Below are 9840 nucleotides of genomic sequence, written 5' to 3' on the forward strand. Positions count from 1 at the left end.
TCCAGGCCATTTGTTGAGACAAATGTTGAGAACCTTGGAAAATTTTTCTAAGTTAAACAATGTATTCTAACAGCAATATTTTATGTCTGCTCTAAAAATCAACATGCAGCATACAATCTGAACTTTAAAATACTGTGAAATTGGTACTAACTGAATAAGGAAGATTTAAAAGCAGACTAATTGGAATCCTTAATCTGCCTTTATCTCTTTTCTGAACAATAGAAAGGAGATACAATTAAGTAACAGCAAATTACTGGGACACTGAGTCAAAGTCACCCTGGGGTGCCTCCTGCCTTTTCGAAAGATACAGGATTGATAACAGATCTCTGAAAAATGAGGACATCTTGCTAAGACACCTATCAGTACCAAAACAAAACATTACCTGCCACCTCTGCACTATTTCTCAAGCCCCCAGGAATGTCTACTAAGCACCAGCACTCTACGTTCTAGAACACTCCCAGACCAGAACTCTATGGAGCCGTTTTATGTCATCCTCTCTGATCAATGCAATTCTGCCTTGCGGAAGGCATAGTGATCAGGTTCACACACCAAACCTTCACGATATAGACCACTCCTCAAAATCAATTTATCTTCCTGAGGATTCATTCATTCATACCTCCAGGTCACCACCATGTGTGCTGGCATCACCATGACTCTGTACTCCATGTCACCTCTGTATTTCAGCAAAGCAATATTCATTATACTGAATGCAACTGGACTACATCCAGGGAAATGGTAAATCCAAACAACAGTACATTCTCGTATCTTCCACATATTACTGCTTTCTATGTACAGAGGAATTTAGAGACAGAAATGGCCATCAAATCAACTGGTCTGGCTTCCTGCAAACACAAGACCATGAACGTTCACTCACTAAGGCTGTGGTTAGAGATAATAACCTTGGTGATGCTTCTTATAGAGCCATACATTGCATTCACAGCCTCCGTTATGACAGCACAAGCACTCCTGTCCGTAACAAATCAAACTAAAAATATACACCTTTTACTGGATTATTTTTCAGTCACAGGTGAGGGGATAGAAAAGGAAAAGGCCTAGGACACAAACAGTCAAAATAGACCCATTTCACCATGCTGTCATGCAGCAAACTGTCTTAACAGAATGAGAACATGGAACATGTGGTAGAAGCATGGCACTACATAAACCAGCACTGAGACTGAAGAAAACTTCAACTATATGCTTAGAGGTTGATTAGATATTCCCATTCTGTCAGCAGAAACATTTTAGGAGGTTGCTGTCCTCCTCCTATCTCAAACCTTCTCCCTCTAAACACACTAAATATGATGGATGAGTGGATGGTGGGGCAGGGAGGAACACCCAGTGTTAGCACAGGAACAAATGAAATGTTAAAGGTGAGGGTACAGTAAAATCCACTTGTGGCGAATAGAAGAGGGATGAGGGAGCAACAGCATGTCTCTGCAATGGAAGCTGCTCAAACTGGAAGAGAAAGATACAGCTGTGACTTTCCTACACTGTTTGATAAAGGTACATCCATAAAAGCACTCAAACATAATATTCAGGGGGAAAAAAAACAGAACCCCCCTCCTCCCCTGCTAGCTGGTAAATCTGTACGACAGGCTTTGCAAATCATTCACCTACTTACAGCTGCAGGAGCAAACTCACGACATATTGCAGAAATGCAGACACTGCCATCCCTTAACAAGTTTATGAACACTTCCCTCTGCACTGTGGAATGGCACACATATACAAACTATAGCACATTGCAAGTAATCTTAATTTTTTTTTAACATTTAACTACTTGTGCTGCCTCCAGACAAAGCACAATATTATAACACTACAAAATATTAGTAGTAATATGCTGCCAAAAGGGATAGCAGCACAGGATTTAAGAAACGGTTTACGAATTTAACATCAGTGTTTGTATGTAACGCAAAATACTAAGAATTAAAATATACAGTTATCTGATAATTCCAAAAAGCATAAGCATTGTCCTTTAACAGGACTGATTTTTAGATACAACTTTGTTTCCTGAAATATATATAAACCACACAGTATAAGAAAAGCACATTTAAGCAGTACCAAAAAGTTCAACTTAACTTCAGATATTTCTTGACCTTCTGAATGCTAATTAGTGCAAAGTTCAATTTTCAAAAGTTTTTCTGGGGTGCATACAAATAAATACAGGGTTATCATCCCATAGTACGTAGAGCACAATTAACCACCAGCCCAACCCTTCTGATACGTAAGGAAGCCAGCACTCCTGAGTAGATTGGTTACATCCTTGGCTCTATTAACTTTAAAATTAATAATATTTAATAGTATTAGCTACAGTTCTGACATAATCCCAGAAACACAATCTTAATACATTGAATAGGTTTTATGGCACATATTTACAGAAGAATCAAAATAGGAAACTGCTTCCTTTTAAGTCTACCTGCAAAAGATATTCTACTGCTTTTACATATAAGCAAGACTTAATATTGAGAAACATTTAAGTAGACACAGGGAAAGCATATTTGGAATAGAAGATGGCATTATCCCATGCTTCCTAATTTTGAGCAAGAAAGATGACCGATAATAACTGACAAAATAAATTCATTTTAATTCTACATGCATATCAAAACACAGCTTCCAGAGTAAAGATTGTTTCCGATTGCATTATAGAGAGTTAAATAGCAGAGTCCATAGGAGATAAGCTGGATTGAAAGAAACAGTGATTAAATCAACATACAGATACTATTACTTGCACCTGTTTTCATAGCTGACTGAATCAGAAGAAACTATCAAGTATCAGACATTCATTTTCTTTATGTATTAGAAAAAATTAGCATACCTAGTGTTAACTGTGCTTTAGTGTTCACTCTCTGAGAACAACTCTTTTGTTCACATTCCCAAATATATTTTGGGCACTGGAAGCACGCATCCTCAGTCCTCATGCCTGCCTTATTCACTGTGGTCTGTCATTAAATATATTGTCTCGCACAAAAGTACAGTGTCATCTTATGCCCAATACCTGCAAAACACCTCACACAAAAACCCTATGAAAATCATTCCTCCTTCACTTAAGGTATCTGTAATTCTGGCTCTGACCCTCTAATAAAGTGCCCCATTTAAGTCCCATAAAATGAAGACAACAAAAGCATCTCAGCAAATCTAGATGAGCATAAGTGCACCTTTTTCTGGTCAGACATTTATTAAGTAATTTTTTAAAGGAACCACACTTATTTCTACAGCCTGGTTTCAGAAAGGAAAATGTTTCACTAAAGAAATTACTGAGATAGCCTTAATAGCTCAAAAATATCTGAAGCCGACTGTGACTCAGAATATTACAACCAGTTCTATTTTGAAGTCAAAATGTTTCTTTTTAGAATAAACAATCTGTCTTTAACTGCTACTTGGTTTTCACGAAGCATCTATTAGACATCACAGGTGTCATGCTTTTGGTTTTTTGTTTGTTTGTTTTAAATAGAGTTAACATTGAAAATAAACATTTTCATAAACCTTGGTCAAGGTAAATATGATGTTGTTATACAGCAATTAAAAATGCTTTGGAAACAAAATACTACGCAGGCTGAATTAAGAGAAGAGCCTGTAACTAGCCACTTCATTGCAACGATGATGGAATTGGTCCATTTTTACAACAGTTGTGTCATACTGACCATCACTCAGGAGGCAGACAGATGACAAGAGATGTTTATCTAAACAGGTCCAGCACGTTTGTCCCCATCACTGTCTGCTGTTATGCCCTTCAACATTAAATACATAAGTATATTTTGCTTATTTATGAATTTACACAAATATCCTTATTTTCCACTCCTCTTATAAAAACATTATTTTAAAAAATATTTGTACACCTAATTAAGTTTTAAAATAATCATGAGCTATGCATCTGAAGAGATGCTATTAATCCCAGAATAAATCCTACTGCATGTCTGCCAGAGAAGCCAAACAGAGGAAGAGATGAAAGTGTAATTGCACAAGCCCACGTCTCAAGAGAAATAGGAGCTGCATTAGATGGGCTCAGAACTAAATAAGAGGCTATAATATTTCCTCAAACTCCCAATTAAATATGAGACATATGAAGGTATGTATGTATACATAAACAGATACATGTATACAGATATACTGCAAAACAGCAGCACACAAGGTTTTCCTGACAACAGCATGGTAAGTTCTTCATAAAGAGGAAGCAGCAATTGCTCTCATACCTTAAGTGTCTGTCCAGTATTATTTTGATTCTTGTATGTCAAAAACATTCAGATCATATTCTGGTCTCCTACAAACTTGATTTGCAATTTTGTATGCAATTCCTCGTCTGTCAAACACAGACCATTTTAAAAATCAGTTTCCATTAATAAGGCACTGTTAGCATATTATAGTAATTTGATAAGCAGTAACCTTTGGGGGTTAACTTTATTGTCTTTTTTAAAATTACATAAAATAGCACGTCTTCTCTGATTAGAAGGTGAAGGGAATCCAAGCTCGAATTGCCATTGGAATTTCTCATAACTGGATTCCATCATCCTCCTTCGGAAACAGAAAGGTTGCCAAACTTTAACTGCAACATGATGCAGAAGTGATACTGCATTGTTGTGTGAGTTTCAGGAACTGATAAATCCCCCCCATTTACCCACCTGGTTCTGCATTATATAAAATGCATATTTAAATGGAACTGTTAAAGTTCTCCATATCTGTTGTAATGTAACAAAAAGGTTCTCTTAAACCATGTCTTCACAAAAATAATTGTTCAAGGTCTTCTGCTCAGAATCACCAGATGGATCAGCTTTCTCTCTGTTGCCAGTAAATGCTGAATGTGTTACTTTCAATTGTATCTGTAATCCTAGGGTTATAACACCCTCCATCATGTTTCGCTGAAGCTTTGGAATTCATAATCAATTAAAATAAAGCTATTTTCCAAAAGAGTTTGAAATCAATTGTGCATTTAAAAACGTGCTGGTTTTAGTTTGGGGGGGGTAGGAGGGGCAGTGTTTTAATTAAAATGCTAAGCTGTCTAAATCTCGAAGGTTCCTTTTTAGCTTCCCTTTGGGCATAGATTTCCTATTTAAGTGAAGTGCAAATACAGAAGTGGAAGTGAGAAAGATAATTTCTTCCCATAGTAATTGTTACTAAACCTTCTGCCAATTGCGAGAACACTCGATTTTAATAGTCTTCATTTTACATATTTTTAGGTGTAACTGTAAAAGTGTTTTATATCATGAATGACATTTGCTCACCATTTGGCTGTTTCAAGCAAACTACAAAACCAAACTTTCACTTTTTTCTAGCTGTTTTTATTTTCTGATTCTGTATTCTGATTCCATGAGCAGAACTGCTGCTGCTTTTAAATAATATACACTAATGGAAATCATTAATGGGGCGGGGGGGGAAGACAGTAAGAGCACCATTATGGATTTAGTAGCCTTCAAAAAACCATGCAGTAGCACTACACTAGGTGATGTTGCTTTGGTCATTAAAATTTGCTTCAATACACTTAGAATACAGAATTCAATAAGGAGTCAAGAAGTTCCTTTTTGTGATTACAGACACATCTACAAATCAGGCATCTCGTTACCTAAAAATATTAGAAACACGAAGCCAGAATAAGCAAGATGTTAAAATGCCTTTCTAGTTAATCTCTGCCCTAAAGATACAGTTATCAAGTCAGTTATCCATTCATGTCATTTTGCTCGAATAACATGTTCCTAACAAATGCTTTTCTTCCTTATTTTAGGAGTGTAGAAATCTGGCCAAGACCGAAGTCTACAAACAGCCCCCGACTACTGCATGGTAGGTGACCTACAATATATAAATCCGGTCACTTATTTACAAAACCCAAGAAACGAGCCGCCCCCGCCTCTTCTTTCAGCATTTCCGAATCGGCAGCAGAATAACCCCCCTCAGCTAAGGACGAGAAGTAAACACAAAGGGCCCGGGGCGCGGAGCGGCCCCGCGGGAGGGGCGATGCCCGCACCCCCCGCTCTGCCCGCGGCCCCTCCCTGGGCGGCGCCCGGCCCGACCGCAGCACCCAAGGGAGCCGGAGAGGAGAAGGGGACAAAGCCGAGAGGATCCCCCACCCCCGCCGGGGGGTCCCTCCTTCCCGCATCCCAGCGCTGAGTGGAACTGACAGAGCTTCACACGAAATATCGAAAACCATCCTCGCTCCCCCTTCCCCCCCCCCCCCAAAAAAAAATCCCCACCCCTCCGCGCACGAAGGGACCGGCTGTCAGCGGCGCTGCGGAGGGACCAGCCGGCCCGCGCGGCTGTTGTTTGCATAACGGCGGATAAAAAGAAATAAAATTAACCATCGGCCCCTCCCGCGCCCGGGCGGCCCCCTCGCTCACCGCTCGGTGCTGCAGGCTCGGCCGATGTGCGCAGCTCTCGCTGAGGCGGCGGGGGCCGCGCAGCCCGGGGCGGGGGGAGCGGGGAGGCGACCGGAGGAGGATGTCAGCGATGGGCGGGCGGAAGGAAAAGGGGATTTTTTTTTTTGTGGGGGTGAGGGGAGAGAGGGAAGGAAGGATGCGGGCGGGCACCGCGGCGCTTTCAGTGCCTCTCCCGAGGCGCTGACAGGCCCAGCCCGGCCCGGCGGTCGGCGTGCGGCCCGGCCCCCGAGCAGCGGGCGCTGACAGCTGCCGGCAGCCGCCACCACAACCACCGCCCCGGCTGCCGCTGCCGCCCCTGCGCCCGCCCCGCGCTCCCCTCCCTCCCACCCGCCGCCCCGCCCAACATGGCGGCCGCCCCGTCTTCTCCCACAAGGCCGCGCGCGCCCTTCTGTCCCACCGCCCCCCCACGCATGACGTTATCGCTCCCTGTGAGGGGAGGGCGCGACCGAGCGGCCCCGGTCCCACCGCCCCCTCCTCCCCTCAGCCCAGTGCGTGGGAGCGCTGGGCCCGCGGGCGGGACAGGAGCAGTGCCGATGGAGGCTGTCGGGGTGCAGGTGCGCGGCCGCACGGTGACATCCCCGAGGCTGCCGCGGGGACGGGCGGAGGCCGCGCCGAGCCCTGGTCTGCCCGACGTGCGCGTCCCGGCGTGTCCGCAACAACCCTCCGGTGACACTGAGCTGGTTTTGCTGCAGAGTGGGCACCACTGCTGGTGCTTTTTGTGCTGGTTGTTCTGAGCGTCCTGGGAAGTTGGGGGTTTTGTTCAGGATGCCGGCAGGAATGGTAAAGCTGATGCCTCTGTCTCCATCAAACAGCTTTGGGACGCAGCCATGGTGCAAGTCACACGGGAGAAACTGAGCCTGAAGAACAAATTCTGTGGTCCCCCCCGTAGGGCTAATTATGTGATGTTAATATATTTCAATGGCCTTGTCTTTGTTCCACACTGAACTTAAGCAAAAGATCCTTCCTCTTCTACAGGTATAGACACAACAAGTCTTACATGAGAACTCAGTGGCTCTTGACACAAGAACTAGTTATTTTCAGATTCCAATGTCATTCCTGCTCTCGCTAGAGAAGGAATGGTCACAGTGTTTTCTTCATGTTGCATTATGTTCCCTGAGGTAGAAGTTAAGCCCAGAAATGAAAGATGGAAGGAACTGAGGTCCGAGATGGAAAAAAAAAATAGCAAAGCAGTAAAATGTATTTTGGAAAAAATGAGGGAACAGTGACAGCCTAACTTTACGAAAGAATTATTAACATCTGGTGTGTCCTCACCTGAGCTCCACATAGAATAGGATAGTTCCAGTGGAAGGGACCTACAACCACGCAGTTCAACTGCCTGTGCAAATCCTGCAGTATGTATAAGGTGTGAATCCTAAGCTAATGGAAACATATGGAGGTATAGTGGTAAATCAAAATGTGCACCCTCACCTAAATGCTAGCATCTAAAACATACAAGGAAAGCAGAGCTTACATCTGTTTGCCCTCACATACAACATAGAGCAAGTCTACAAAATGGCAGATGTGAGGAGAGTTGTCAGCTGAGAAAGACTCCTAAGCAGCAGGAAGATGGAAGAGGAATCAAAGCCAATGCTGTTGTGAAAGAGGCAGAACAGGAAGAGTCACAGAAGCACACACACAAGAAAAAAAAGTTGGGGGAAAATGTATTGCATACAGACTGCAAGAACAGAGAGTCACTGTTGGATTTGAAAAGCTGAGGAAACAATATACTTTCTGAATAGCAGTGACTGATACCTTACACAGGTCAAGCTGTCCAACAAAAAACAATTGTGATACTAGTATTTCAAAGCAGCAGCTTCTTGTGTTCTTCATCTCCATTTAAAACATTTCTCTGGCAATTTTGTATTAATGGTTTACCATAATAATTTTCTCATGATAGGCAATACAGGCTAAGTATGTATAATAATGTGGAATATGTGTTTGTACAGTAATATGAAAGGGAAAAAAAAGGTTGAAGGGCATTCCTTTATGCAAACTACATTTTAAAAGTAAGAGTCATGCCAATTGGTCCACAGGTTCAGAGTATTTTCATGAATATTCAAGAGATTTAATTAAAAATAGAACATGCCCTAATTACATAATTCTGCAAGAGAACTGATTCAAAGGAACCACTCCTGTCTTTTGAATAAACAATATTCATTGCTTTCTTCCTATCACACATTTGCTTTAAAAGATTTCCTGCAATTAGCTGCTTACCCGAGGGATCTGAGCATCTCTGAACAAAGCAACTGCTCCAGCTATGACCCTGATTCCTAATACGCTGGCTAATCAAGTCTGTGCATGCTGGCAATTTCCCACATAAGGAGCACACACTATAAGCTGCCTCCTGCAGGAAGGCTGATCAGCTCAGTGGAACTGAAGTGCATTATTACTCCCTGCTGTTGGTGGCTCAGAGCAGAAGAGCAGATGCAGAAGATACTTGGTGAGTGTGCTTCTTCTTCAGGCTTCTGCGCGACTCGAAATATCTCAGGAGTTCCTCTCCGTTTGGATCTCGTTTTTCCTGTCCCATCTACATAAGAATTATCCAAGTTCATCTAGCAGCAAAAACTGTTTCCTGCCCACATTTCCATCTTCTCTTAAGGAACTAGTTAAGCTATATGCCCTGCATTTACAATGAAGTGATCTAGACATGCTGTCTCTAGAATGTTCTTCGTCTGCCACCAACAAGGTCACCATGGTTTTCTGCAAACATCCGAGTGGATAGTAAAACAAAATTCTAAAGCGTTATTTACGATGTTGGATTCTTTATTCCCATTATAACCATTTCCCTCCTCTCCCAAAAGAGGGAGGGAGGTCTGTAATTCACAGTAGGAAATAAAAAGGCAAACAGTTCAACTAATGCCCCACAAAGCTCTTAAATGTTGAGGTGCAACAGTGTGAGAAATACAAGGAATAAACTAGGATTTGGTTTGACTGATGTTCACAAATACAGCAAGGCTCTACAAAGAAATGCAGGTTTACTTCATTTAAGAATTGTTATTTTATTTTACCATTGTTATTCAAAAAATTTATCCTCCTGGCTCAGAGGATCTTTCCTCCAAAAGAGACAAAAGTTTTTTAAATCTAATCCTACAGTCTATAAAGTCTATGACTTCATTTTATAAATATGGGCTACAATAAAGCACTACATTGGAATAATTTCAGCTGCCACTAAAGTACTCTTTAAAAGCATCCTGGCAATAATAAATATTGAAAGGCCAGATTCAGCAACCTGTCTGGCTTTTCATCACAATCACTTGACAGTTGCCAATGCTTTTACTTTATATTTCCTATAAGAACATCCTTTATGGAAAACAGGAAACATAAAAAATCAGAGCTCAGGAATCAAAATTGTCGAGTACATAGCCCAAGATACAATTTTAGCCAAACTCCTTTGTGCATATGCGCAATTACTGCACACAGAAATACCTTATGGTCAGGGAGCTCAGGCACTTTGGAGTAAAAGGACTGTATTTTGTTTGAC

General features: G+C 41.9%; 1 protein-coding gene across 6 annotated transcripts in view; it reads right to left on the reverse strand.

Moving 5' to 3' along the window:
* Positions 1-6652, reverse strand: part of KLC1 (kinesin light chain 1) — a gene marked incomplete at its 3' end in the record, with an annotated part of 48509 nt that extends 41857 nt beyond the window's left edge. For all 6 annotated transcript variants that reach the window (XM_082057906.1, XM_082057907.1, XM_082057905.1 and 3 more), the window contains exon 1: positions 6321-6652. The remainder of the gene's footprint in view (positions 1-6320) is intronic.
* Positions 6653-9840: the final 3188 nt, after the last annotated feature.

This window comes from Streptopelia decaocto (assembly GCF_964273445.1).
Source record: "Streptopelia decaocto genome assembly, chromosome: 7".
In the NCBI taxonomy this organism is placed as follows: domain Eukaryota; kingdom Metazoa; phylum Chordata; class Aves; order Columbiformes; family Columbidae; genus Streptopelia; species Streptopelia decaocto.